Source organism: Manis javanica, chromosome 4 (assembly GCF_040802235.1).
Source record: "Manis javanica isolate MJ-LG chromosome 4, MJ_LKY, whole genome shotgun sequence".
Classification (NCBI taxonomy): domain Eukaryota; kingdom Metazoa; phylum Chordata; class Mammalia; order Pholidota; family Manidae; genus Manis; species Manis javanica.
The window spans coordinates 156790879-156813867 of NC_133159.1; positions in this window are offsets into that span (position 1 = coordinate 156790879).

A 22989-nucleotide genomic window follows, 5' to 3' on the forward strand; every position below is an offset into this window, starting at 1 on the left:
GTATCTTCAACAATATAGCCTTTGCTTGATTATGAATGTTTCCATGAGCTTATGAGCACCTTCCTGAAAAAAATGGGTGGATGGATTCACATCCATATACCCAACCGCGTATTATGTAGGTGTCCCCAGGATCACACTCAGCATGCTTTAGATACCTTGGCAGTTCCCATTCATAGGTTCCAACAACCCAGGAAGTATGCCACCAGTCTTCTGGTGGGACTCACCTCTACCCCCACCTCAATGCTTACTCTCCACCTGTTCCCACACTTCCCTGGTTCCCAGACATGTAGGTCCTGGAACACAGAGCTGTGGGGGCCAAGTCTACAAAGCCCATCTCTACACCCTGATCTTGGCCATGTGTGGGCCTCAGTTTTGACTTTGAAGAAAATAGTACTGCCCTCCTACATTACAGGAATAAGGGGGAGATCAAGCACACTTGTGAAGAGAGTATGCTAGGGGTTGGTAGGTGATTTCTTCATTCAACTGAAACTAATTCATTTACTCATCAGGGAAAAAATATCTGTCCTGTGAGTGCAACAAAGTCCAAGGCACAGTCCCAGAAAGGATAAGTAGACATCACTGTGGCATTGAACATGAATGTGAATGAGCTACCACTTCCATGGCTGAGCATAAGAGGCCAGGCAGCTAGCCCCTCTTCAGAAATCCGGGAGGATTCCTGCCTCCCAGACAAGGACTACCTCTAAGCCGACTCCTCCCATTGCTTTTATGGCCCTGCCTTTCCTCTCAGCTAAAGTCATGGAAGGCAGGATGGGGCAACATTAGTACTAACAGCAACGTCGAGCTGCTTACTACCAAGGGTATTGACAGTGTGGCATTAATTTAAATACTTCTGTTATTAATTTATGAGCCTGGTTACTATTATTGCCAAGGTTATCCATCTCAACACAATTTAATATGACCCACACTACCATGGCTGGGCCTGGGTTATTAATAATTTCCATGGTCTTGATCATTTAAGCCTTACTTGAACAATTACAAACAGCAGTTGTTACTATTATTAGCAGTATTTCTATGATTAAGCCAGAGCATAAGACCATGATTTGCTGAGTGCTGCCTGGGAGAGTGGCTATGAAGTGCATAGAGGAAAGAGCACTGAAATGAGAGTCATACAGGCCTGGCTGTAAATGCCAACCACCACCCCCAACACACACACACACACACACACACACACAACATCACTTACTCCTGTGTGATCTTAGACAGGTTATGTCATCTCTCTCAGCTTCAGTTTTCTCATTTATAAAATGGGAATTTGAAAAAAGGTCCTACTTTGAACAGGCACAGTAAGCAAATGAAGTAACACAAGAAGAGACTTAGTCTACTTTTAATCATTCAGCACATTTACTGAGCACCTACTATATGCCACACATGTTGTAGGCACTGGGGTTGCAGCAGTGAACAATAGCAGCTGCCCTCATGGAGCATCTGATGTTCTGGTGTGTTAGTTGTTTAATATGAAGACTTATTTTATCATGTGACACCTGGGTGTGACCAAACCATAGAGAGCATAGCTGTGATCAGGACGCTCCTTTGATGGGACCACCATGATCACCACCACTGTCACCAGCACAGCCACCTATTCCAAACCAGCACTGCTGTGACCACTGTCACCATGACACCAGCATCACTGTCTGAACCACCACAGCTACCACTGCCACCATTCCCACTCCCACAGTCGTCCCCACAACTACCACGGCTACCACTGCATTGTCACCACCATTACCATCATCACCATGAGTGCCACGACCAGGCCCAGGCCCATCCCACCACCTGCCTTCCTATATCTGCACCAGCAGCAGCAGGGGCTCTGGTTCCTGATGAGTGCTGGGTACTTGGGCGCCTCCTGCTTCCTTGGGACAATATAAGGAGCCTGATGGAGCCACTCCTGCCTCAGCTTGACTCCCAAATTGTTGTGACTCCTGGCCCCAAATAGAAGCATCTTTCAAACATGTCTTCCTGACCCAGGTCCCTTTTGCCTAAACCTCAGCACTAGCAGCCTTAGGTGTGGGATGGGGCATTTGGAGAGGGCTCTCAGGAGCTGACCAGCAAGAGGGGTCAGGTAGGCAGTGCCAAGGAGGCAGCTGTTTTCATTGGTGGGTCCCCCAGAACCATCTTCCACAACAGAGCTGTGTGTATAGAGAGCCCCTTTCCCCTACTACACACACCCCATAGCTTCCTGGACCTGACGGTGACCCTGACTGGGAAGGGCAGAGAATATCAGTGCAATTCTAAGAGGTGCCGGGAGCGGTGGTGTGGGTCAGCCCCTCCCCACTTCATCTCACCAGCCCTCCTCCCCTGCCCCTCCAGTACACACTCCCCCTGTCCCGTCCCCACCCCTACCACCGTTCCTTTGGGACCTCTCATCTGGGACCCTCTGCAGAACATTGCTCACAATTCTTGTGCCCATCCCCTAAGTCACTGGGGAATCAGCCTGAAGCCTCAACCCACTTCTGAGCAGACAATGAGAACTCACATCCACTGAGACCAAGGGCCCAGGAGATGCACCTTAGCTCCTTATCCCCACTGCCATCCCATGAAGGAGGATCACCATCTTACAGATGAAGAGACTGAGTCTTGAAGAGGTTAACCCACTTGCCCAATGACCCTCTGAAGGAAGCAGTGGGACCATAAGTGGCCACTGTACCCCATAAGGTCCTCCACAGCCACACTTTTTGATGTTAACCCCATGTCCCATCCCAGGCAATGCTCCCTTCCAACCCAACCCCTCCAGCCTTTACCCCATGAGTTGTGGAGTTAGAATCTACATGTCAGAGGGGCTGCCCTTGGAGGCTACCACTCAGATGGCCCCTCCTGGCCCGCATTCACAGAGTCTGGGCTCGGGGGCCCCAGTAGGATGGGCAGAAACAAGCCAGGGGATGCTCTTTGCCTTTCGATCCAAGGCACAATGTCCAAGTGCTTAGTGAGTGCTCACTTTCCCTGCTCTGGAGGAATCACCCACCCATCTCCCAGTTCCAATGTCCAACCAGAGAGGAGGTGATGGAGGTGGGCAAGGCAACAAAAGTTTCTGGGTACAGTGGTGGGGGGAGAGGAGGTACCAGGCTTCCCCCAGCTGCATCCCATCTGCCCTGGGCAGGAGGCCAAGCAAGGTAAGTGAAACCCGCTGCCCCCCATTAGGGGCTGGCTTGGTGGCTTTGAAGCGCGATGTAGTGATTAGCCCTGAGCTGACTCCGTCTGGTCTGCAGGGGACCTGACCAATGAGGGGCCGGGTGGGACATAGAGACTGGTTTGGGGTCAGTGTGGTTTGATTCTGGAGCTGCATTAGTAGTGAGAGGGGCAGAAGGAATTAGTCAATTTTGGAGTCCAGTTAGATTAACTGGAGCATCAAAGTGGGCCAATTCCAAAACACCCTCCCCCACCGTCTGCTCCAGCCTCAGAGACTGGTGTGCCCTTCCTGCCTCCACACTGTCCTGCAAGTAGCCCTGTCTGACCCACATTTGTCAGCTTCTCCCACCTCTGAGCCCTTCTGTGGGTTATGCTACCGTGACAGTTGTCCTCCCTCTTCCTTTGACATGACAAGTAGAATTGGTCAAAGGTTTCCCATACCTCCTGTCAAGGAATCACAAGATCTGATCAGTTTGTTCAGATAAGGGTCGCAGGGACTTCATTTTCCCCAGCTTTGTGTCTTGAAGAAGGGGTGCCCAGAGAGGACACTGCCATACCCAAGTGTTTAAATGAGAGTGTCAGGCCTGTGGTAAGGGCACAGGGGGAGATTCAGGGTGCCCGTGTTTGGGGTAGCCATCTTCCTGACTGACTAGCCTGGAATTTTGTTCTAGCCTGTGCCCTCATCTGTGCACCTACAGTGCCCCTTGCTTAGCCATCCTCCAGGAAGCTCCTTCTGATTCTCACCTGCAGTTCAGAAGCATTCAGTCGCCTTTGCCACTCCTTGTCCTGCATACAAGGACAATCAAGACATTTTAAAGAAAACCTTAGTAGTGCTACACTGTGAGGCAGTGTGAAGTGAGCCGGCGGGAAGGTAAAGGGATGAGGTGTCAGAAGACCTGGGTGCCAGTCTACTGTTTGTCTGGTGTGTACCCGTGGGCCGGTCCCTCCCCATCCCTACCTCCACTGCTCTGAGCCTCAGTTTCCTCATCTGTAAAATCAGTACATGACACCAGTCTCGCACAGCTACTGTGAGGAGTCAAGAAGGTATTGGGTGAGTGTGCTTTCAAAGTCAAGGGAGCCGGAGAGATGTCAATTACTCTTGTTCTATTTGATGCTGCTGCTGATGGTGGCTTCTGGCCTGCAGGCTGGAGACCGGATGAGGGGTGAGATGGCATTTCAGCACTGGAGACCCAGGCTGGAGGCCTTCCTGCTGCAGATAAGAGCCAGAGCTGTGACTGGCCTCGGGCTCATACAATTCCCACGGGAATCTCTGGGGGAGGAGACATCCCAGGCCCAAGCTTATCTTTACTCTGGCGCGTCTGGGAAGTGGGGTCAAGTACAATTGTCTGGGTTGGTTTCCAGTAGGGGAGGGTAAAGGGAATGGATGCACAGTCTGTTAAGTCTTCCAGTCAAGGAAAGGCCCCAAAGAAGGCTCAGGAAGGCAGGGGAGCTGAAAGATGGGGACCCCTTCTCTGTCCCACCCATCCCAAGGCCAGGTCTGCTGGGCCAGGGACCCGAGACAGGGCTGAGCATTTAGGAGCAGATGGTGTGGGTGGAGGAGGGAGAGAGTGTTCGGCGTGACCAGGGACTGCTCACCGTGCTGCTCCAGGCCCGTTTCCCTGCCTGCCACGGGAGAGAAGCTGTCCTTCCCAGACTGCCCCTGCTCCTGCTCCCTGGGGGGAGTCTGAGGCCAGGTTCTGTCCAGCCCTGGCCTGGCCCAGCCCACAGGGTGCCCGGGGTGGGGGGCAGGTGTGGGCAGGGCACCTCCTGGAGGAGCCAGCAGGCCGAGAAAGTGCTGAGTGGGCACTCAGGGCCCAGCCAGCCCCACTCCTCTTGCATTATTCATCCCTGTAAGAGGCTCTCCCACCTCCTTCACCACTCAGGCCCGGTCTTGAGAAATGCCTTTGCCCACCCCTCCCAACCCCCAAACATCCCCCCTCAGCTGGAAACTCTTAAGCAAAAAGGTCGTCAAGATGATTAAATGCGAACAGATTTTCAGCTCTTTTTCCACTTTAATTAAAAATAGGCTCTCAGTTTAGAGGAAGCTGAAGACAGAATAGCGGCTCCCCAAAGGCCCCTGGTCTAAAAAGTGAGGGGTAAACACTCAGAGATGCCGTAGGGGGGCTGGCTGTGGCCTGAGATCAGAGGTCTGTCTCAGAGCTGCCACCTGCCTGCAGGCCCTGCCCACAGAGGGGCACTGGAGACAGAGCAAGAACAGAAACAGGTGGGTGGGTAAGCAGGCCTTCAGCCTGGACCTGGGGCAGGGGTGGGGTGAAGGGCAGAAGGAGTTCCATTTCTGCAGACCCTCGCTGTTGGGGAGCCCCCAGTCTGGAGCAGAAACAGGCCACTGTCCTCAAGAGGGGTTGAGGCCTGCCACAGAATTCAGGATAGAAATGAGAAATGGATGAGTAACTTCCCAAACAACCTAGAAGCAAACACAGGTTGGCTCGGTGTGTGGGACAGAGGCTGGAGACTGAAAGACCAGCGGGGCACACATGGAAGGGCAGCGGGGCAGTCTCTGGCCTGAAGGAAGAGAGTGAATGTCTGGGAGGGCAGTCTTGCCAGGGTGTGGTGGGAATGCTCTGGGGAAGGGATGGAGACGGGACACAGCACAGATTAGTACAAAGATGGGGAGCTGGGTAGCAGGGAGAAGCCAGCAGGAGAAACGGACTCTACCCTTCTCTCCCTCTCTCTCCTATCAGGGATCAGGAGCTTGAAGAGAAGGGGAGGAGAGGCAGAGGAAGGGATTTGACAGAGACACCTGAGAACATTCACAGGAGGAGGGAAGGAGGGAAGCAGGGAGCTGGCACAGGCTGCAGGAACAACAGGAGCCCATGGCTGTCCACCTATCCCATTTCCGGTCTGGCTTCAGCCCTTGGCAAGCCCTAGAGCTCAACTTCCTTTTGAGAGTAAAAGAGGATGGTTGCTTTTGAAGTTTGTCTCCCTGTTTCTGACAGCCTCTGAGCCTGGTGGGAGAGGAGACTGCAGAAATGGCCACCTGGGTCCAAGAGAAAAACCTCCCACCACTTCCTGGACCTGTGCTGGGTGGTCCCACCTGCCCTTCCCTGGGAAGAGGAAGGTTGGTCCTTATCCTGGGAAGAAAAGTGATCCCTTCCTTTGAACCACCCTGGTGTCAGTGGCAGCCCAGAACCCAACCACTGCCCAACTCCCAGGTAAGGAAGCTGTTCCCATGAGCTCTGAGGAAGGAGCCACACTCCACCCCCCAGCCCCCTGCCACCACTGTGAATTCCACCAGAGAACCTGAGGGGAGGGTGGGGAGGGGGACCCACCAACTCCGCAAAGTTCCTAGGGGAGGTCACATGTGCCCTGGGCCTTGACTGAGGTGAGGAGCTTATCAGGACAGGTAGGAGAATTATTCGGGGCAGAGGGGCAGTCTGAGCAAGGCCCTGGAGCATGAAATGCTGAGCAATCTGTTTGGGAGCAGCAGAAGGGATGGAGTAGCGAATGGGTTGAGCTGGGGCTGGCCACGTGTGCTGCAGTCACTGTGAAGGCCCTTATCCGTGTTGGTGATGGATCCCTCTCTCTGTTGTTGAAATGCCCGTCCTGCTCCCAGGGGCAGGCACCAGGCTCCAAGTCAAAACCTGTTGCTTCTCCAAAGCTCCCTCCCTGATCCACCTACTCTCCTTCCAAACCTGGTGGCTCAGAGTCTGGCCGTCTCTGGTTGTGACCACCGTGGTGCAGCAGCCTCTCTCTCCCTGGCTGCTTTGGTAGAATGGGTGTCTATGTCCAGACGGTGAGCGCAGCCTCCCCGCTCTCCCAGTCCAGGGGCTGCACTGCAGGACACCACCCAGACCAGTAGCCTGACACCTGCTTCTCCAGGAAGGAAATTCAGCCGAGAGAGGAGAGGGCCCCCTGGCCTGACACTGGGTGGACTGCAGGCTGACCCTGGATCCCCGGCCGCCTGAGTGCCTCCCTTCTCAGAGACAGCTGTTCACCCAAGCAGGCCCGGAGCCTTCGGCGTTCCCGCCATTGTACTTGTAGGAAAATGAGGGGCTCCGCGCGGCAGGCAGTAGCCTATTTTGCCAGAGCCCAAATGGAGCTGCGTGAGGAGGGGAAACCGCCAGGGCAGGACACGTGTTCCGATTGGCGGGTGCCGCCTTGCCCGGAACTCGCTTCTCCTCCCCAGTGTTAATTATCAAAATTAACCGAAGACTATAAATAACCCAACTTGGAGACTTGAAGAGCCTCACTTCTAATTAATTCATTTCCAATCAAGACACTTCCATGCCCCCTACCCTAGTATCTGAGGGATGGGAATCTCATTGTGCAGCTTTTCAAATGTCGAATCCAACCGTGTCCCCTCGCTTGGAGACGTGAACGCTCAAATAGAAAAGAGAGAGGAGGGAAAAACACTTTGCTTTCTTGGAAGGGGGTCGCCTATAAATAACCCCGTACTGGTGCGTTTGATGGACGACACTGGTGTCTAGGTTGGCTTTTGTTGGGATGAGACACAGAGGGCGGGGGTGGGGTGGTGGAGACTTCCATCTGCCGCCTCCTTTACTGGGCAATAAATTTAAAGCAAGGCTGTGGTACTGTCCAAGGCCTCTGTTGGCAAGAGCTGGGGAGGCTGATCGATGGAGGGAGGGGTGGGGGAAGGGGAGAATGCAGGCCAGGGATAAGTGCAGGGGCAGGGAGAGGGAAGAAGGGGAGAGGAGCCAGGCTGGAGAGAGGATGCAGATGGGGGAGACAAAAGGGGAGAAAAGATAAGACAGGAGGAGGGCAGGATGGACAGGAGTGATGGGAGAGATGGGGTGGGAGGGGCATTGTCGCCCCCATTTTGTACCATGTCCCTTGCCGGAGACCAGCAAGCTGCTCCAGGGCTGTCCTGCCTTGTGTCCAGCTGCCTAATGTCAAGATCCTCCGGTGTCTCCTCTCCCGGGGCTGCTGGCATCCTTTGAGAAGTCATGTGGCCTGGCTGCCCCACCCAGGTCCCCAGGCAGCTCCCAGCAGGCAGGTCTTGTCTTCTGGCTCCCTGTCTTGGGGGACAGACCCAGGCAAAGAGTCAGGCAGGAGTCCCATGGGGTCCGTTCCTTTTCTGGACCAAGTGCCCTGCTGGGCATGGGCCTGGGGGAGGGCAAACAGGGGACAGAGACTGAGATAGAGGAGAAAAGCGGATGGAAAGACAGAAAAGGAAGGGGGAGACAGAAGCAGGGACACAGAGAGAAGAGGGGAAAGAGATGGCTCTGGCTCGGTGGGCCCTGGTCCCTCGAGGCCCACAGGTCAGCTGGAGCTGAGGCCTGGGGGGCCAGTGCTAGGTGGGCTCCCTCAGGTGCCACGATTCCCTTCCCGGAGCTCCAGCTTGCCCATCTGCAACATGGCGCTGACGTCAGCCCTTTTCTCCTCCTGAGGTGGTCGTGAAGATCAAAGGAGGCTAAACGTGTCACAGAACTCTTACCCAGGGGTCCAGCGTGATGTGAGCACTCAGTTCAGGAGGGCTGTCGTTACTGACACCAGCAGTCATAGTAGAAGTCCTAACCCTGGTAGTCGTGCGAATTTCATCTCATCTAACCCCCTTGTTGTGAGCGCCTCCAGGTGGACACATCTCCCCATCCAGGCAGGTGGACCTGTGCCCCAGCCACCCCCGCTCACTAGACTTTGGTCCAGAAGGCAGGGCTCTGGCCCCCGTCCCAGCGTAGGGGCTTCCTGGACTGTCTTTTCCGTCAGTCAGGCTGAGAATCCGCGTGGGTGCAGCCCAGGTTTCATTCCTCTGAGTTCCCCATCCTGGCCCTTCATGGCCAGAGGGTCCCATGCATGGCCCAGGTTGTTGACCGACTGAGTGTGGAACCCATGGCCCGGGGGGCTGGCCCCTGTGTTCTTCCTTCACCTCAACACCTCCTGTTGGGTACAGCCCATCTGGTCCTCCTCCTCTAGCTTCAGCCCCCTCAACTCCAGCTGAGATTAAGGCATGGACCAGGCTTGGAGAGGGGCCCTTTCCCACCTACAGCCCGTCCCCCGGGCCTCTTCTTTCTTTGTACAGGTTGGGGAGGGAGCCGCCGGGAGCTCCCAGGGTGATCTGGTCTCCATTAGCCCCTTCTCTGCTTCTCATCACTGCAGCCCAGGCGGCTTCGGCTTCAGAAATGTGGAATTTCCCCAGCAGCTTTTCTCTCCGTCCTCCACGTTTTGAGGTCTCTCTCCCATGCCAGTCCTCCCCTGGAGACCCCTCCTCCAATGGACCAGCAATGGGGTGTAGAGTTACCCAAGCTTTATGAGGGGTCTGTGACATGACCCTCAATCTCAGCCCAACTCTGTAGCTCAGGGGGCGGAATGCTGCCTTTCCTCCTAAATAAAAAATAACTCCCCTCACCCCCTCTGTCCCCTATGTCCCCTGCCCCTTCCCTCCCCTACTTGCAGTCTCAGAGAGAGGGCTGCTGACTGCTCTCCACAGAAGGTCCCTGTTGGGCTCCACAGCACCCAGCCTTGTGCCTGGCATTCAGGGAGTCAGGTGGGAATGAATGAGCTGCTTTAAAGGCCAAGCAAATGAATGAAGACATGGCAGCAGGGGAGGGGAAAGAACTCAGCCAAAGAAAAACCCCAAAGCCAGCGATGCTCATCGCCCTTGACTATGTCTCCAACCTCATCCCCCCATTGCATACCACTTTGGAACTGTCTCCCTCCCTCCCACTTGTCCTTGTCAACTGGGCACAGGAATCACCTCTTCTGGGAAGCCCTCCATTTTGTTCCAGCCCAGGTAACCCCTGTGGACCTCAGGCCCCCTGCCTCCCTCCTGCTCACCAGCATACTGTGGTGTGGACAGTGAGTGCCTTCTGTCTCCCATGGGTCCTTAGTTCCTGGGAGAGGGGAGTGATTGACTCTGTTATCTATCTGGGTGTCCTCCTTGCCTAGAGCAGGCCTGTTTAGCAAGTACTCAATAACTGTGGGTGAATGGATGTGTGTATAAAGGAATGAATGAACAAAGGAGTGGATGAACCGTCAGCAACCTAAGTAAACAGCCACTGGTAGAGGATCAGGGAAGTCAAAGATGTGCTCCTCTATGAACTTCATGTTGCTGTTAACAACTATCATGAGGAAGTGAGGGGTGGCCTGGGGAGAGCAGACAAAAGTGGATTTGCAACTCTATCTAAATTCAATATACCATGTGCTTAAGGACAAGAAGGGAGCAATTTTATGTGTTTTTCCTTTTTAAAAACCCTTCTTTAATGTTGGATTATTATGTTTACAATTCACAAGTGACTTTTTAAAGCACTTTCTGATGCCACCAGGAGCCAGGAGGGATCCCCAGATGAACAGGAGAGACTGTGGGCAGGAGGTCCCCATCACCCCTCTCGCCTGTCTCTGGCTCCTCACTGTTCTCACCCCCTCTTCCAGGACTTGACACTGGCCTGGCCTAGTCCAGACCTGCTGCAGGAAGAAGAGAGCACCCTGCTTGCAGCAGAGGATGGTTGCAGAGCCTAAACAGCCTTGATTAAGTGTCTAAATGGACAGGCCTGGGCAGTGCCCAGATGGAGTGTAACAGACATTGTCCCTGCCCTCTGGGGCTTCTAGGATGATCCAGACACACAGATGGGGACAGACATGGATGGGGAGCCAGGGAAGAAAATAAAACAGAATGTGAAATCAGACTCTATGTGTGTATACATATGTATTAGGTGAGCCTGTCTCTTCTCACTACCAGTGAACTCCTATTCACCCTTTAAGGCCCAATTCATGATCTAATCATTCATGTATTCATTTATCTTGGACATCTGTTGCCCAGCATCACTTTGCCCTTTTTAACTTATGGGAAAGCTCCTCTTCCCAACTCTTATGTGGGGAGAAGTTTACTTTCTCTCTACCTTTACCTCTCTCCCCACTTGGGCAAAAGTCATATGACCAAAGTCCAGTGAATTAGCGTATACAATACCCTTAGCCATGGGATTAGTTCAAAGATGGGCGTATCACTAAATCTACCCAATAGCAGTCAGCCCTGGGCTGTCTTTGGGGCTATCGGCAAAAAGGTGTTTTCTTTGTGTTGCAGATGCCAAGGTAGAAGATGGTAAGCCTTACCATCCCCTGGGGAGAACCTGACTGAGAATGAAGCCAACATGAGAAGAAAGTGGAGCCAAGAGGTGCTCAACATTGAACACCTGTACCTGACTTTGCCTGGACCTTGACCCTAACCCTACTCCAGGAAATTTCAGTTATGTTGAATTATATTCTCTTTGTTTGTTTGTTTGCTGTAACCAGTGTGAGATGACTTTCTGTTACTGACAACCCAAAAGCTCCTGATGAATGTGTCATTCACTTATCAAATACTTACTGGGCTCCTGCTCTGTGCCAAGAGCTGGGTGGTAGAATCCAAGGATAACTAGGGATTGGCCTGTGCCTTCAAGGAGCTCAGAGTCATCTGGGCTTTGTCCAAATGCTGCCTCTATGTGCCATTTGGTAAGCTCCCACAGTAAGGGAGACATCCCCTCTACTCCCAAAAGTATGTTCACATTATTCATTCAACAAATTTTCATTGGCCACCCACTACATGCTAGGCTCTGTGGTTCCCCCTATTGTCCTATCATCATAGACTATGTCTACAACTGTCCCTGCCTCTGCCCCTTAGACTGTGAGCTCTTTGATGATGGGCACCACACTGTTAAGTCCTCAGTGCACAGGGCAGTGCCTGGCACCTGTTGCTTGCTTGTGTATGATGAATGAATGAACGAGTGTGTCTCTCTGTGTGTTTATGTGTATTAGGGTGAGGCACTAGATAGCCAAGGAGAAGGACAATATGATGTAGAACAGAGGGTTCTAGATCCAGCCAGGACTCTGACAGGGAATCCAGCCCACTGCTCTGGTCAATCCACTAAACCTTCCTACAGAAGCATTCTATGCCTTTGCACCACAGGCATCTCTGTTTCTGCACTGATCCTGGGAATTCTGCCCTTCCCCAAGCCCCTCCCATAACGTCCCACCTGGCCACTACCTGGACCTATGTGAGGTGTCACTGCAGCCCCTCCTCCTCAGGCCTGGGGACCTCAAAGGGATAATGGTCCCATTCCTCATATAGCACTTTTTCACCATCGCGGGCTGGGGCCTCCTCAGGCTGGCATGGACTGACTTGCTCTTCTCCCTCACCATCCCCATTTGGCTCCCTTCGTGGTGTCTTTTTTCCTCCTTTTCCTCCCCCCTTTCTCTTGCCCTCCCCCTTTGTCCTCTATTCCTTTCCCTTCTCCTTCTCCTCATCCACTTCAACTCTCCCATCTTCCCACTGGGTCAGTCCTCCCAGTACGTGTCTGCAGCTGGGTCAGTTTTTGTAAACAATTACGTTTGTAATAAATTCAATTGTATTACATCCTTATTACAAGCTTATAGCATTTGGGAAGAGGGACTTGGGCGGCTAAGAGGCTGATAACCTCTGATGGCTGAGCGCCTGGAAGTGGAGTGCTCCCATTTTCCAATTAACTTGAGCTTTGCATATTTCATTATCTCCCCACATTTCCCCCTGTTGAATCATCCCAAGCATCTCTTTCCTTCCTCTCTGCCTGGGAGAGTTTCTCCTCCTCCACCTTCCTCCAGTCCCAGGAGATACCCTCTTAGCCAGCAGGAAGGATGCAGGCTACACAGCAAGAAGGACTTCCCAGTTGGTAGTGCATGAAAAGAATCCTCAGGTAGAGGAGGAAGGGAGGAAGGTGTGAGAGTCTCCATCAGTGGAAGACTGTGATCGCGGACGGGAGAAGGGAAGGCCAGCCTACTCAGCCCAAAACCTGGGGACCAGAGACCCCCAGAGAAGCAGCTGACATGGGTCTCTGACCCAAGGCTCTGGATGGGGAGTGGGAGAAAACAGCTGCACACATCTGGAAGATGCTTGCCCAGCTCCATTAGCCGGGGGCACCAGCTGGCCGTGTTTGATGTTTGATCTTGCCCTCGGTGCAGAGAGGAAGCCAATAAGATGGCAGCGATTGCTTGTGGAGCCACCCCCTGCCACCAGCCTGACGCCCCTCCCTAGGTTCCCTGACAGCCCAAGCCAACTTCCAAGGCATAAATGAAATGCCAGAAAACCAAACACGGACCCCCCACCTCCCAACCCCACAACAGTGGAGCCAAAGCCAATTCCCCATGGGTGGGGGTGGGGTGCTGGAGCCCCCTACCCGCCTGCACCCCTCCCCATGCCTTTCTTGTTTGTCTCAGGCCCTAGGAGAGAGGCTGAGTGCCAGACCACAGTCATGCCTCATTTTGGTTCTTTTAGCAGGGGGGGGGGGGGGCGGGTGCAGGTAATTGATTGAGATTTTTTATGGAGGCAGGGAGGGAATCCTGAAGACTTATTTGGAAGGAGAGGTGTTTCTGGATAGCAAAAGGAAGCACCAAAATGCTATTAAGTAGGACTGGAATGTATAGCAGGGAATGCAAAGCTAATGTGCACTTATTGAGAGCCTTCTGCATGTGTACATACAGAGGTGAATATGACAGTCCACTGGGGGAGGTAGAATATAAGCCGACAAGCAGGGTGACAGGACGGTAAAGGCACCCATGGAGTGGATGGAAGTCATTAATTCCACCATGGGAAGAAGCAGAGGGCTTCATGGAGGCAGTGGCACTCAAGCTAGGCTGAAAAGGGTGCATAGGAGGAAGCCAGGCAGAGGTCAAAGAGAAGCGACTTCAGGCAGTAAAGCAGCACAGAGACTTGGGGGTGTTTGGGAAGGGCTAACATAACCCCTGGACTGCAGCAAAGAGCATGAGAATGGGAGAGGGAGGCCGAGGCTGTGTTGGAAAAAGCCCATATCTTCTAGCCCCTCATATTTATACAGCACTTTACAATTTGTGTCCCAATCTCATCTAGCCTTTACTAACCCATGGGAGGCAGGCTTCAGATGTCCAGTGTAGGAATGAGGAACCTGAAGCTCAGAGAAACCAAGTGATTGACCTGAAGTCACACAGCTGCTGCTAGGGCTGCTTCTGAGATGAGTAGCCCTGTGCAGAGTCTCTTGTGGGACCTTTAGCCTGAGGAAGGCAGACATGGGCTGGGGTGTCCACTGCAGACCCAGGAACAGAGAAGCAGGGGGAGAATGAATGCTCGGGCAGGCTTCCTGGCAGACGGAGCCATAGAGTTTTTGGTTGGGATGCAGAGAAGAGGTAGAGGCAGTGAACAGCTGGTGTCAAACTTAGTGGGGACAGTGGTGAGGAGACAGTGACAGCTCACCTGGCGCAATGGAGGTGCCAGAACTGTGTATTGGATAGAATTGAGCCAAAGTGGACAGGCTGGAATGACTGTGAAAGAAGGCGCTGAAGGCAGCCCTGAGGGACACCAGACGCTGTGGGCAATGGCCACTTCACATGGGAAGTGGTGTGGGAAAATGGTTAAGAGTGGGTTTTGGAGAGAGAAGGAGCTAGGTTCACATCCTGACTTCACAGCTTTCTAGCACCCACCAACTCAGAAAAGTGAGAATTAAGTGGCTAATACTTAGCACAGACACTGGTATGTGGCACATGTATTCATTATGGAGTGTGACATGAGAAGATAACAGGAGAAATAGAACTTTTGAAAAAAATAAATATTTACTCAATAACTACTATGTGCCAGGAACTGTGTAAGAAGCCTCTACATAGGCCAGAATTTTCCAGAGTTGCTAGATCATAAGACTCACTGGGGTGACTTAGATCCCCTAGGGGGACACAGTGTTTTAACCTGGGTCCCAGGTGATTGTTAAGCTTAGGCACATTTACAAAACACTAGCAGATGATAAAAGCTAAAGAAGGCTAGTTCCAGCAGTAAGGGGGCAGCAAAGATGAGAAAGAGGGACCCAACATCACAGATGAAGAGGACAGCTGCTAGTGTGGCTATAAGTGACTCCTGGGGTATATTAGTTACCTAATACTGCGTAACAAATTACCCCTAAAATTAGAGGCCTAATACAATTTCAACCATTTATTATCTCACGTAGTTTCTGTAGGTTAGGAATTTGGGAGCAGCTTAGCTGGGTAGTTCTGGCTAGAGGTCTTTTAAGAGGTCACAGTCAGAGGTCACTTGGGTCTGCAGTCATCTGAAGGCTTGGCTGAGGCGGGATGGTCCACTTCCAAGATGGCAACTCACCTGATGCTGGCTGTTGGCTGGAGGCCTCAGCTCCTTGGCATGTGGGCCACTCCACAGGGCTGCTTGAGTGTGCTCACAACATGGCAGCTGGTTTCCCCCCAGGCAAGTGATCTAGGAGAGAATAAGGAGGAAGCCACATGTCTTTTATGACCTGACCTCAGAAGTCACACTCTGTCATTACTGGAATATTCTGCTGGTTATATCTCTTGGCCCTGTTCAATGTGGGAGGGGACTCAGAAGATGAAAGCCAGGAAGTGAGGTCCATGGGGACCCTGTTGGAGGCTGGCTACCACAGAGCTGATCATATCCATTTCACAGATGGAGAAAATCAAGGCACACTCAGAGTTCCTCCAGTCACCCTAAGCAGAGGCTTGCTGCTTTTCCCCCTCTCTGAATCCAGCAATATTCTACCACCCCCAAGCTCCTGGGAGAAGAGATTTCTGATGGTAAAGCCTAGATCTGTGTGCCTCTCAGCTGGGTGGAAGGGAGGGGTGACAATCGTGCCTCCCAGGCCTGTGAAATAAATATAATCACATGTTTGGCTCAGCAGAAAAACAGCTTCCAAGCATTTGTGGTGGGGTGTGTGTGTATGTGTGTGTGGGGGGGATGGTTATTCTATTCATCTAAACATGCTTCTGCCCCGATGGGCTGTGTTTTCCATTTAAAACCACAGTTGGGATGGCTGGGAAAATATGCTTGATCCTGGTGCATTTTTTGGAAATTCAACCTGTTGGATTTCTTGCCCCTTTCCCAGTGCCTCCAAGAGTGGGCTTATCACATCCCAACAGCCTTAGTGGCTTGCTCACAGGGTGTTCTCAGACCCCTGTCTCACCCTCTCTGAGCTGCCAGGAGCTGGGGCAGCTGCCAAGTGTCCCCTGGTGTTGGAGCAACATCAGTCTTTGTGTCTTGATGTCAGTAGACTTTGAGAAAGAGCTGCCTCAGGCCAGGGAAACCTCTGCTTTCAAAAGGACCTGAGGTCAGGGTCTGTGTCCCCCAGTAAGTGCTATCCCCCAGAGTGGGACCATGCCACCTTCCTCAAGTGATGGTGGGTCAGAAGAGGGATGGCCAGCGGCTGACAGCTAGAGCAGGACGGGGAGGTAGCTGGCCGTCCTCCCATACCTTCATCTGCTTTCCTCCGCAGCCTTCTCCCTAGCGTCCCTTCTCCCATTAGCAGGGCTGGGCCTGGGCAAGAAGGGGTCAGGAAAAAAATTCAGTGAGGAAGACCAGACAGTGGCCACATAATTAGTACTGCAGTTCCCACCCCTCTCTCCCGAGCACTCCCCAGCCTCTGGCCCTGGTGCTCATGCCTCCCTTGCAGACAGACAGCTGCAGAGTTGGAAGGGACCCTTGGACTCACTCTGAAAACTGAGGCTCAAAGAAGGAACAAAATTTGTCTCAGATGCCCATTGAGTCAGCCACAGAGGCAAGCAACCCCTGCAGGTGTGAGCACTGGGCAGAGACAGCAGCAGCCCCTATCAGGGTCAAGGGTCAACACATTCCTTCCGGAAGCCCAACCCTCCCAAGGGGTGAGAGGAGAAGAGAGGAAGCAGCACAGGGCACATCAGAAATCTCAGGGGGATCCCCTTGGCAGAGGGTGGGGGGTGGAGTCTGTGGCAGAAGTTTGAAGAAGCTGGAGCCCCCAGGGGAGGGGACAGGGATAAATAGCAGGAGGAACCTGGCCCCCTGGTCTAGACAGGTAGACCAACACTCCAGGCCTCAGTTTTTCCATCTGAAAAATGGGGGTTTGTTTCTCCAGTCTGGCCCCACTGCTAGTTGTAAATCAGAGCCTTACCCTGTTGACCCCGGACTCTAAGCACTGAGCACGTGAACTTGGCCATCTCTCTCTTGACTGCTGACCCCCTGTGGTGGGATTGGAGGAAGGGAAATAAATCCTGAGGGAGGATTAGGGTCACTCAGGTCACTTGAGAGCTTCAATTGCAGCAGAGTGGATGGATACTAGGTTAGGACTCCCCGGCAAAGTGGACCATGACCTGCAGTATGACCACCCTCCCAACTGGGATGGGGGTCCTCTCTCCCAGTGCAGCCTCCTTTTGCTCCTCCTCCCTGGGAGCAGGAGTGGGGTATGGTGTGTGGAAGGTGCTAGACTCCTGGACCCTGCTGGGATGTCCTGCCTACCAGCTTCACAAGCCGACATGCCACCTGTCTCATTACAAAGCGGAGAGACCTTGGTGGCTACCCTCCCCCCACAGCTCTGGCCCTACCCTTCCTGCTGAGGGAAGACAGTGGGAGAGATGAGGTGCGGAGGGAGCAGGTGCCTGTGGAAAGGATGCCCTGGCCGTGGGAGGGCCAGCTTTCCCGCTGTGGGGAAGGGCACAGAGAAGACAGACGTCTCCACACACACATAAAAAGAAGAAAAATATTCCACGAGGAAAAGCTGGTGGCAAGACCCACCCTTTGTGTCCTTTTCAACCTCAGAGCGCTGGGAGAGACCCAGATACCCCTGTAAACAGCAGCCAGTTCAAGGACGGTTCTGGGCCGCCGGGGAAGGCAGAGTTTTAAACAAATAAATGAGATTTTACCAGGTAGTTTTAAGGGTCGGAAGACAGTAAAATAGATTGGTATGACAGATAATGCCTTGGGGGCTGCAACAGATGGAGTGTCCGGGGAGGGCCTCTCTGAGGAAGTGACATTGAACTGACATGTGAAGGAGGAAGGAGTCAGCCATGTGCAGAACTAGGGGGAAAAGCATTCTGGGCAGAAGGAACAGCTGGTGCAAAGGCCTGAAATGGGAATGAGCTTGGACTATTTTAAACTACTGCAAGAAGGCCAAAGTGAGTGGGGTGACCCTGGTCAGAAGTGGGGTCAGAGAGGTGGCCGGGAGCTAGGTTACCTAGGGCCTTGTAAGGTAAGGCAAGGAGGTGAATTCTCTGCTAAATGTGATGGAAAACCACAAGAGGGTTTTGAGTCAGGGAGTGATGAGATCTGATTTATGTCTTTAAGAGATCCGGCTGTTGTGAGGAGAAAGGATTGCAGGTGCCAGAGTGGAGGCTGGGAGGGGAGGCCAGACCCGGGCTGTTGCAGTGTCCAGCCAGCTGCTGCTGGAGGCAGTGGAGACAGACAAGAGCCTGATATGGGTTTGGTTTAGAATTAGAGCCAGCAGGCCCTGCTGACGACTGGATGTGGCACAGGGTCAAAGAGAGGAACGATGCCTGGGTGTTTGGCTGGAACAGCAGAGAGACTGGCGATGCCTCGCTGTGGACTATTCTCCATTCATCTCCTTCCACTACAAGCCCAGGCCTCCCTCTGCAGAGGCTGCAGGACAGTTGCTCATTCATGAATTCCTGCAGGAGGTATTTCTTGAGCTCCAGCCAGGTTCCTTCCAGCCCCCCGTCCTGCCCTGTTTCCGACAGTCAGGGAGGACAGCTGCCCACCCCTCCAGCCTGGTGGGTGTGACTGCATACACTGCCTCGGCCCAGATGTGAGGTAGAGGCATTATCGGCTTCAGAGAGCTTGAAAACTCCCTATAGTGAGATGCTCTGGAGGGTGATGGTAGTGTGGGGGCAGGGGGAGAGTGTCCCTGTCCAGGGAGTGGAGGCCCCACCAACCCCTGTACCCAGGAGGGTAGGCACTGGTAGACACTCTTTGTGGAGTGAAATGGATGACAGAGAATACTCACAGGGGTCTTGGATGCCTGGATCAAAACACTGACAGAGGAAGGTCCCCAGGAGTGCCCTATGCCTGGGGTGATTGTCTTCTACTAAAGGTCCTGAGATGTGGAGGCTCAGATGGGTTAAGTGACTTACCACAGGTCACACAGCAATTTCTCAAAGTCTTTGGTCTCTTTCATCATGTTCTGGGCAAATTATGACAAAGCTTTGGAGTACTATGCTACAGATCTCTGCTTTGAGTCACCAGACTCCTCTCTCGCGATTCTGTTCCCTTTGAGCCCAACCCTCACTTGCTTACAAGCCTTTGCCCAAGGCTTTCTCTTGCCCCCAGTGTTCTTCCCATTTCCAAATGCATCCTATTTCCCCCTCTCTAGAAAACCACCCCTCACCACTCACATCTGCCTGGATTTCCCCTGTTGCTCCCTAAGACCCAGCCTGGGCCCAGCTGCCCTCAGATGCCCCTCTGTGGCTGGGGTGGGGTTGGAAGAATCAGATGGCAGCTTGGTGCAAGGGCCCCCGCTCCCTCCCCGGAGCCCCAGTCTGTCAACAGTGATGGATGCCGGGCAGCAGTCCCTTGGAACAGATCCTGGATCTAAAAGCCTTACATAGCCATCCTGGGCGAGAGGCGGGGGAGGGACACGAGGGTCCCCCAGAGCCCGACTCCCTCCATGAATCAGGCAGCCGGCAAAGCCAATTAGCACAGACAAGAGCCCAGCGATGAATCATGAACCCATTAGGCAGCCAGCTCGCCCCGCCTGCCACCCAAGTCCGGTCCTGGCTGGGCAGTGGGGGGTCCTTCCTCGCTCAGGACAGCCTCATCCTCCCCAGAGTTCCTCCCTCTCAGACCCACAGCCTGTGGAAGCTGCGATGGGCAGGGTCACACTCAGGTCATTTGCATGTCATTTGCAGGGCACGAGGGCATTGGACGCTCCCCAGCAGGGTCCCTCTCTCACCCCCACCCCCAGCTCGCCCCACTAGACTAGTTCAACCTTAGAAAAGACCTGGTGGGTGATCCCTCAGCCTGGCCCTTTCCTCTATCCTCCTGGGACAGAGGGCTAGACCGGACTGTCAAGTCATATGAAATAGGAGCCCTGGATGCAGCTTCAAGGATCACCCCAGGCAGCCTCTATCAGCCAAACCTGCCCCTCCGGAGGGAGTTGAAGACCCCAGAAGGTAAGGGGACTTGTCAGAGACCCAGCTTAGCCAAACAGTGGGTGGCCTAGCCAGTGCCTAGAGCTACCTCCCTGAGCCCTGGGGTGTGGGGGGTCTCTGTGTTGATGTCATTTGCAGCAGGCTGAAGCCCCAAAGCTGGATTCTGGTGACTGGTCAATGGTTGGCATCAAGTCCATGTTGGGCAGCAGCAGAGGAGGAAGGGAATATCCTCTTTCTGGACACTTCTAGGTAGGATCAGAGTTGGGGGAGAGGTTGCAGTGGGGGATTCAGAGAAGGTGGAAGGAGAAGTGGCTAGAACTTTGGAGGCCATGAGACAAGTGTTGGCCAATGATTTGGTCTCATTTAATCCCCACGATTACTTTCTCCATTTTATAGATCTGGCTGACTTCAGTGATTGAGTAGATAAACTATGAGCCACACAGCTAATTCTGGCCTGATCTTAGCCACATTCATCCAAACGGCTAGTTGACACTGCTAACCAGCTTTCCCACGGGGGCCTCTAACTCAATGTGTTGATATCAGAGCTCGTTATCCCTCTCTCCCCAGCCTACTCCTCTAGCCTGGAAAGGTGCCTTCAGCCACTGGCTGCCCAAGCAACATGGAACTGCCCCTCCCTCCTCCCTTTCTTCCCTCATGTTCAACCAGGCATGGAGTGTGTAATCTGGTCCACTCAGTCTCCAAAATGGGCCCTCACCGGGTCCCTACTCCTCAGCTGTGTGACAGCTGTGCGACTCTGGCCACGGGCCTCTCTCACCTGGACAATCCCAGGACTCTCCCAGTGAGCCTCCAGGACCTCCGGCACGCACACACGTAATTCCTTCCTCCATATTGTTGACAGAGTGCTTCCCCAAATACAATCCAGTCTTCACTTCCTGCCTTAAAACTTTTGGCTCCCCATCACTTTTGAGGTACAGCATGAAGTAAAGGGCATCCCTAAGTGGTCCCAGTGTCCTTCCTAAACCCATCTCTGACCACTTCCCTTTCAACACCTGTGAGCTGCTGGCCAGGTGGGATTGCTCACCTTGCCCAGACGTACCAAGGTTTTCATTCCTCGTAGCCTTTGCTCCTGCTGTACCTCTGCCAGGCATTCCCTTTCCACATCTCCAGCTGGCAAACTTATCCCCCTCCTTCCAAGATCCATCACTTGTCATCTCCTGGAGGAAATGCCCCTGCCCTGCCCAGGCAAGATGATTTGCTCCCTCCTCTGCACTCCCAAAGCACTTTTCTCAAACTGCTAGCCCAGCACTTCCACACTAGTGGTGCAGTCAGCCCGTGTCTGCCCCTCCTTGCCTGAAAGGCAGGGGCCATGCTTGCTCAGTTCTGCCTCCCTGATAGGGTCTGGCACATCAGAGACATTCAATAACAGCTTGATAGATGGGTGGACTGCCCTCTCTCTTTCTTCTCTATTATCTGACTTCCTGTTCTGGCCCCACTCTCAAGTTGAAACCATCCAGTTAAAGGAGCCATGCCGGAAGGCAATCCTGGGAGTTGGCCATGGTCTATGTGACCCCTGGAACTGCAAGTACCTGATCAAGACAACCACATGGACCAGCAGACACAAACTGGGGTCAGGGAATCTGAATTCTGAACCACAGTGTGAGACCTTGAACAAGTCACTTCTATTCTGTGGGCCTCAATGTCCTAATATTAAGTGATGGTGCAGGTAGAGTACATATAACATTTTATAAAGTATCCTCCCACCTCTGATATTGCATGAATTTGCTGCTTATGATTCCATTGCCTGCAGAGGAATGGAATGATGTTTAAATGAGAAGCAAGGGCTGTATCTTGGGGCTGTGCTGTCCAGAGCAGGTGAGCAGCTGTCCTGGGAGGTGGCTCCTGGAAGAAGGAGGGATCAGCTGGAGAGAAGGTCAGGGCAGTCATATACTCAGAGGATGGCTCTAGCTCTTGTGATTCAGTTAATTGTGAAAATCAATGGTCTGGCCAGAGGCAGGAGACAAGGCAAAGCCTAGGGAATGGAGACTCCCAGGAAATGAATAGGGCAGGGCGTGGCATCCTTTTGTGTCCTCTCCCAGGCTGGCCCCAGGGTTACTGTGGACAGAGCAAGGTCCAGGAAGGCTGGAGCTCAGGAAGGCGCAATGCAAGGGAGAACGTGTGATGAAAGTAGTCAGCAGATGCAAATTAAAGAGAACCTCATTACTGCACATTGAAATGGACTCATGGCACTGAAGACAAGGCCTCCCTCCCTCCCAACCCCAGATCCAGACCTGGGATCTAGTCTTGGCTCTGCCACCGACTTGCTGTGTGACCTTGACCAAGTCTCTGTTTGCCTTTTAGCATCTCTTTCCCCATCTGTAAAATAATGGGCTATTCTTGACCATCTGTAAGGGTCGTGGGCCTGGCGCACTAATTACATGGTCCCACCCAGGCTCCTGTCAGCCTCAGATCCCACCCCTACATGTTCACCGCCTCTGATTCTTCTCGCCAGGTGACTGCCGCCAGACCTTGGCTTCTTTTTATGTCTGTCTGACTTCTAAGGCTCCTCCCCACGGCAGCCCCTGCCCCTCTCTGTTGCCTTACTCTCTACTTCTAAGCAGGTCTTCCAGCCTCTCCGAGATTCTGGTTTTGAATCAGCCAGCCGGCAGAGCCAACTGATTTTGAGTCTCACAGTCAGACTAGTGGGAGCACACGTTGTGGTAGGCCTTCCCTTCCTCCTGCTCTCCCCCTACTCCTCATCTCCTAGCTGATAGCACCCCAGCCCTCTCTCTCTCCACTGGGGGAGAGGAATAGCCCCCTGGGTGTCCTGGGGGAAGAGGAGGACCCTAGCAGGGGTGGGGGTGGAAGGGGAAGTAGGGAGCTAGAATAAGCCCCTCCCCTTTAATCGGCAGCCTCCCAGGAGGAATTACTGCATTTGGAGGGGTAAAAAGGAGGTGCCAGTGTTGACCCAGGACCTGGAAAGAGCCATTCCCAGCACATCCCTTTGATCGGCCCTCAACTGCTCCCTAAGTGGCTGTTAACATCTTTCTTTACGGGGCTGGGGAC